Source organism: Triticum dicoccoides, chromosome 6A, assembly GCF_002162155.2.
Source record: "Triticum dicoccoides isolate Atlit2015 ecotype Zavitan chromosome 6A, WEW_v2.0, whole genome shotgun sequence".
NCBI classification, from domain to species: domain Eukaryota; kingdom Viridiplantae; phylum Streptophyta; class Magnoliopsida; order Poales; family Poaceae; genus Triticum; species Triticum dicoccoides.
In genome coordinates this window covers 34686522-34693375 of record NC_041390.1, presented here as the reverse complement: position 1 = coordinate 34693375, position 6854 = coordinate 34686522, and positions in this window count along the sequence as shown.

Below are 6854 nucleotides of genomic sequence, written 5' to 3'. Positions count from 1 at the left end.
ATATAGGTAAAACTGTGTCTACCATAGCTTGCCACAGAACTAGTTAAGTGTCCCTAAACTTTAACGGTTCAAAAATTATCAAAAAATATGAAATAAATATGGGAGCATCTCTCGAATGTAATAAGATGATCCAACAGAGTGATTATCAAACTATGCATTTATGTGTCCTAGCCAAAAATAATAAGCATTTCAGCTCACTGCGACATAAATATATACTGAACTATTTGTTTTTTTGTCCAGGACACATACAGTCGTATTTTTTTAATCCCTTCGTTGGATCATGTTATATTATATGTGTGTTGGTTTAGTATTTTTTTCAGAATTTTTGAGAACTTTTGCACCGTTGAAACCCTTAACTAGTTCTGTGCCAAGCACTTAACAGTTTGGGACACCTAGATGCCCATGCTCCTTCACTTTCCACCACTCGATTTGCATTTAGATGTGTGTAGTTGTGATGACTGATTTGGAAATAATTATGACATAATCACTAATTGGAGATGCAATTAAGGCAGTGATAGTAACATGCATGGTAACAATTATGTAGTGGTATTAAATAGGAAAGAGAATGCCATGCATGGCCATGGTGCATATTTGACAGATATTAATAGAAATAGGAGAGACAAATCAAAATTAATGCTTCATGATTTGTATAGGTATATGAAGATATTTTTTTCATGCGTATGTTAACAAAAGGTATGTTGTACTCTTCTCAGGGACGTAGTTTTATTTTTTAAAAATTAGGTATACGATACATTGGGTACATGATACCATGAGTATGATACCTAGGACAAATCATCAGTATATAAATTCTGAATATAATATTATGGGTATATCATATTTATTTTTGGTACATCCTATTTATTACCATCTTGGGGTATATCATAGTTATTTTCAGTATACAAATACCGAGTATGATACCTGGAACAAATTCTCGCGACATGCATGGAAAATTGATTTCGAGGTATCTCCATACTGATGATATTTTTGGGTGTATACATTGCGTCTCGTTGGTAGGTATTTGATACCTCAAGCATGTGCCAATGATTTTAAGTACGTACACCATTTAGGTATATACAAACCGGATATACGTATGTAATCATAATATTTCGAGGTATCCACAAACTCATGATGTTTGTGGGTATATTCATTACGTCTTGTTAGTAGGTATTTCAGATACCTGAGGTATATCCATAATTTTTATTTGGTATAATACCTCGGGTATGTGTATATTCTTATACACATAGTACCATCGGTATATGTATATTTTTCATTAAGTATAATACTTATGGTATGTTTATAAGAGAAAAGATATAATAGCCCTCTTATGTGTATATTTTCAATAGGTATAATGCATTAACATAATATTTAGAAAGGAATTATTACTAGGAAATAAACATAATTATGTTTTTTTGGAAAGAATCATTGACAGTTGAGGATATAGTGCATGCAAAGGAAAAAAATGGAAAGCCAGTATTTAATGGATTACATGTCATGCACTAGTAAAAATGACCTTCCATAACGGGCCTAGGTGCCCCAAACAATTTGCCTATATATATATATATATATATATATATATATATATATATATATATATATTCATTACACATGGCCAGCTGAATGAACTACATTTTCAGCGAATTACTGCATAAGTGGTCACAACATACTAAAAGAACCGTACCTGACGGAGTATACGCGTATGTGCATGTCATGAGTATCGCCCTTGATACCTCCATTCAGAACGATATAATCACCACTCCTGTGATTGAGAAAAATAATCAGCAGATAATTTAAATGTGCCAACGATCATAATAGCAAGAACGTGAACATTATTCAGTGAAAAATATACTTAGCAGTGTCCATGGAACGCATGAACTCGGCCTACACTGACCTGGAAGGAACGATTTTTTATGAGATTAGACCAAGGAAGATACTTTCTTTTGAAACATAATTAAATAGTTCAAGCAACTTTTGCTAGTACTCCCTTCGTTCCCAAATATAAGTCTTTTTAGAGATTTAAACAAGTGACTACATACGGAGTAAAATAAGTGAATCTACACTCTAAAATATGTCTACATACATGCGTATGTTGTAGTCTATTTGAAATGTCTAAAAAGACTTGCATTTAGGAACAGAGGGAGTACTTTCTTAGCAAAAAAAATGAAGTACCTTCCACTATAGGATACTAAGAAGGTGTCGAACTCTTGCTAGCATATGCATTAGATGAACGGTACCTTTCACACTAAAACATACTAAAAATAGACCATCATATGTGGAACCTTTGACTTCTAGCTAAGCAACAAAACCTAGACAGTAGGTCTTCTCAAAATAGCGCAAGCTCTCTGACCAATGCCGAAAAGCATCTGCCCCCATTCCGCGTATAAATCTGCCATGACAGGTTATAGGTTGCCATTTCCATCCACAGCCTGGTAAAGACCCCCACGTGCTTTCCTCTTATGTAAATCTGATCCCCAATAATGCAATAATTCAGAACCTTATCCATCCTAAAGTTCAGATCTCGATGCAAACCAAGGGTTCCGATAACACTCTCTGCTGCTAGTGATGGTAGGAAAGTCGTTCTCTCTCTCTCTCTCTATCTCTCTCTCTCTCTCTCTCTCTCTCTCTATATATATATATATATATATATATATATATACATAAACACTATTCTGATCACAGGATCAGAATAATATTCTGATCACAACATGAACTTCCCGAGTAACGCGCCTGACCTTCCCTGAGTACTAGGTTGAATTTCAGCTAAAAGGTGTCCAAATGGGGCTTGTGATATACCATTGGAAAGCTATGGACATCATTATCATGACCCAAGTTAAAATTTTGACAAAATGTAAGCGGTTTAAGAGCAGTTTTAAAAACCATTTTTTCTTCATACAAAAAATGTGAATCGTATTTTCGATCGCATTTTTAAACTGTTTATCGGAATGAGGCAAATAATATGGCATTGGAAAGCTGCTGAAAAACCGCTCATTCCACATGTTGAAAGTTTTCTCTAATTCCCTACGGTTAAAGAGTAATTCGGAAAATCGTAAAATTTCGTATACCGAGCACCCAAGTTTGTATTTTTGACGCCATTTCTAATCGGCTAATCCAATTGAGGCAAATAATATGGCGTTGGAAAGCTTATGAAAATGCGCTACTTTTTTATGTTAAAAGTTTTTTCTAATTTTGAATGGTTCAAAAGTAATTTAGAAAATGGTACAAGTTCCACCGAGTTCGTATTTTTGAGCTAATGTTTTAACCGTACTTCTAAATGCAGCAAATGATATGGCGTTGGAAAGCTTGAAGAAATGCAAAACTTTTTTATATATATTGTTTCTCCTAATTCACTACGGTTTTATGTCAGTTTTGAAAATGGTTAAAAACGTATTTTTGCCATAATTTCTACAAACTTTATCAGAATGGGGCAAATAATATACCGCTGAAAAGCTACGGAAAATGCGAAACTTTTTCATGTTGATGTTTTTCTCTGATTCCTAGCCGTTTTCAAGTAATTTCGAAAACGGCGGGATCATGCGTTCTGCCTAAATCGTGAAACAGATTCTTCGAAAATGCACCGCGTGAAGAACCTGAACTTCTCAGCGCGTGTACCTGAACTTCACTCTGTTTTTCACGTGATTTTTTTGCTCGTAGGTCTCCATCAACTGCTCGTAACTCTCCATCCACTCATCGGAATTGAGCAGGTGATATACCGATGGAAAGCTGCTATAAACATGCAACTTTCCCGTGTTGATCATTTTTTCATAATCGCGATGATTTTAAAAGTTTTCCATCTAAAATTTATTCAGCGTAGTAGTTGAACTTCCTGCTGTTTTCACGTTGAACTTCTGTGATGAATTTTTGTTTGTAATTTTCTCATCCATTCGTTAGTGTTACACAAATAATATTCCTTTTGTACAAACGTCTCTCACAATAAATTTTTTAACTTTCTCGACCGAGGACTTGAACTTACACAAATGATATTCCTATCGTTTTGAGGTAAATTAGAAAATGGCGAGATCATGATTTCTGCGTTCATCGCTAACAGAAATGCACTGTGTGAAGTAGTTGAACTTCTGGGGCATGTCTGTTTAAACTTCACTTTGTTTCACTTTATTTATATCTTTCTTATATGAAATACACACTATGTAGTACGTGAACTTCCGGTTGTTATCACTTTTGAACTTCTCTCTGGTTTGAGTATTTTAAAACACCAAAAATTACATATTTTTTTATGTATTTTGGACATCTAAATACATGGTGAACCTCTCTCACAAGAATTTTTTGAATTTTTCCTCGCCAAGCAATTGAACTTTGAGCTACCATTCGTTTTGTTTATGAGTTGTTTTTAAAAGTGCAAAAAATGGTTGTGTTTTTTATTTTTTTTCAATAGGTAAATCCTAGGTTTTAATAAATTCCGAACTTCTCTGTTATTTCAATTTTGAACTTCACCTTTTTCGTAATCTCTCACCCGTTTATCGGAGTTGCACAAATGATATACCGTGCCAATTACCTCTCTCACAAGAAGTTCTGAACTTTCCCGCGCCGAGTGAACTTCTCGCAACTAAATTGTTATACTTTAACTTTTTAATTCTATTTTCTCATATGAAAACACACACCTTTGCAGTACGTGAACTTCTGGCCGTTATCAACTTAAACTTCTCTTGGTTTCGCTTTAGTAGCGGAAAAATCTGAGTTTGGTATAGACATCGAACCGCTCTAACTTTTTTTATTTGAACTTCTCTGTGTGTTTTTCAAAAATGTGGAAATTGGTGTTTTGATATGTCAATTTGAACTTCTATGCTTTTTTAGAAATGAGAAAAATCATTTTTATAAACATTGAACTACTTTGTTTTTATTTGAATTAATTGGTTATTCTTTAATAATTATGAAAATATTAATTTTACAATAAAAATTAAACCTTTTAACTTCTTTTTTTGAACCCCCAAGGTTTCAAACTTGAACTTCTCGGTTCTCGTCCTGTTAACTAAAGGTTATTTTTTTGCGAGCCGAATGGGTTTGTTTGTTGAAATATGTTTTGTTCTTTTGAAAATGAAAATGCTTTGAGAAAATTTGTACATTTTTTACTCATGCATGAAATTATTCTTTTTGAAGTGGGAAGGTGTGTAACACATAGCACGGACAGAGGCAATTGTTCTTATTATTTTTATTACAATTATTAGAGACATAAACACAAATAGATTTAACATATTACTTTTATTATTATTATTGGAAAAGAGAAATAGAAACTGAATTGTATAGTGAGAAGTTACGTTTTTTTGAATTGTGAAAAGTTGCATTTTTAGATTGAAACTATTCGATTGAAACTTTTCTGTTGTTTTATTATCTGTCTTCTCTTTTACAAATTGAACTATGCACATTTTGCAGGGTGAACTTCTGTTTTTTAATAGAAACACAAATGAATTGCTAGAAAGTACAACCAACTGTTGCTGAAAGTTTTTTGGTTCAGGCATCAACTCACGCACGACACACCAACACTGTAGAAACTGAACTGCTCCTTCGCGTGCCCCGCGGGATTCTGTCAGTGTCATTGTTGCCGGCGCTCTTAGTTCTGTAGGACGGAGGACGATGATCGATTACACAAAGGAGGCCCAAACGGGGACCTTTGCTGATGGGGTTGGGGATGCTAATGCACGACGGCATCAGGCCGAGAACAAACAGAGAAAATTACATGAGCAACAGCAAGATGGAGGGCTCGGCATCGTCCGGGCCGGTGGAGAGGAGCGGGGACGAGGGGCATGCATCGTCGCAGCAGTGCGCAGAGACTTTCCGCAGCGGGGCAGCAAGATCCAGAGTTGGTCACCAGAGAGGTTGGCAGGGGCACTCATCATGTAGGGTGGGAAGATAATGTGGACGGCGGCGCGCGTTGATGGACAGAGAGAAGGAAGAGTTGTGATGCCAGGGAAGGTCTGACTCGATCGTCGCTGCAGTCCAAACACGACAGTGAGTACACCGGTGGTCACCATCGGTGTCCATCGATCTCACGCATCTGCGGTCATCAGAGACCCGCAGGGTGTAGGGACGACCGAATCCAATGGCCAAAGTACCGGCAGAGCCCATTTGGCGGGCGAGGGTCGTCGTGGCGAATCTTGCGGGTGAGGAGCTGCGGTTGAGGTAGATGGCGACAGCGACGGCGACAGAGGGTGGTCGGCGACGCGATGGGATCTAGGGCCAGCGACGGCGGGCGGCGGTGCGATGGGATCCAGGGCCAGTGACGGCGGGGGGTGGCGGCGGAGGAATCTGGGTTGTGGGCGCGGTGGCTAGCGATCTGAGGAGTGGGCGCGGCGTGCCGACGAAGATGGCAGCGGCGGCGCGTGGGAGCCGGCCTCGACCCGGTCGTGGGGAGGTGCGACGGCCATTGGGAGGCTCGCCGGTCGTTGGGAGGATGGGGGAGGCGCACGGCGGCGGGGATGGCTGCGGCTGGGAATCGGGGAGAGTGGGGAGAGGTGGGGAACATGGGTTTTTTCTTTTTTATTTCGCTGTGTGTCGGAGAGTTCAGGAACATCCGCTCGGCTCCGATATAGGGCCGTCGTGATGCAAATATCTATTCTGATCCCGGGATCAGAATAGTGCTACTATATATATATATATATATATATATATATATATATATATATATATATATATATATATGATAACACCCCTTAAGATCTTATTTTGCACATCAACCACGCTTATTCTGCTAACACTATCAAACTGCCCCGTAGCAACAAACTACACCGCAAGTCCGCAACACAATCGAACCGAACTGCGCCTGCATAAAAAAAACTATCCCACCTTATCTTCTTATCCACCAAATCATCCTCTCCCATGACCTCCATGTCCCCACGAACCCCCGC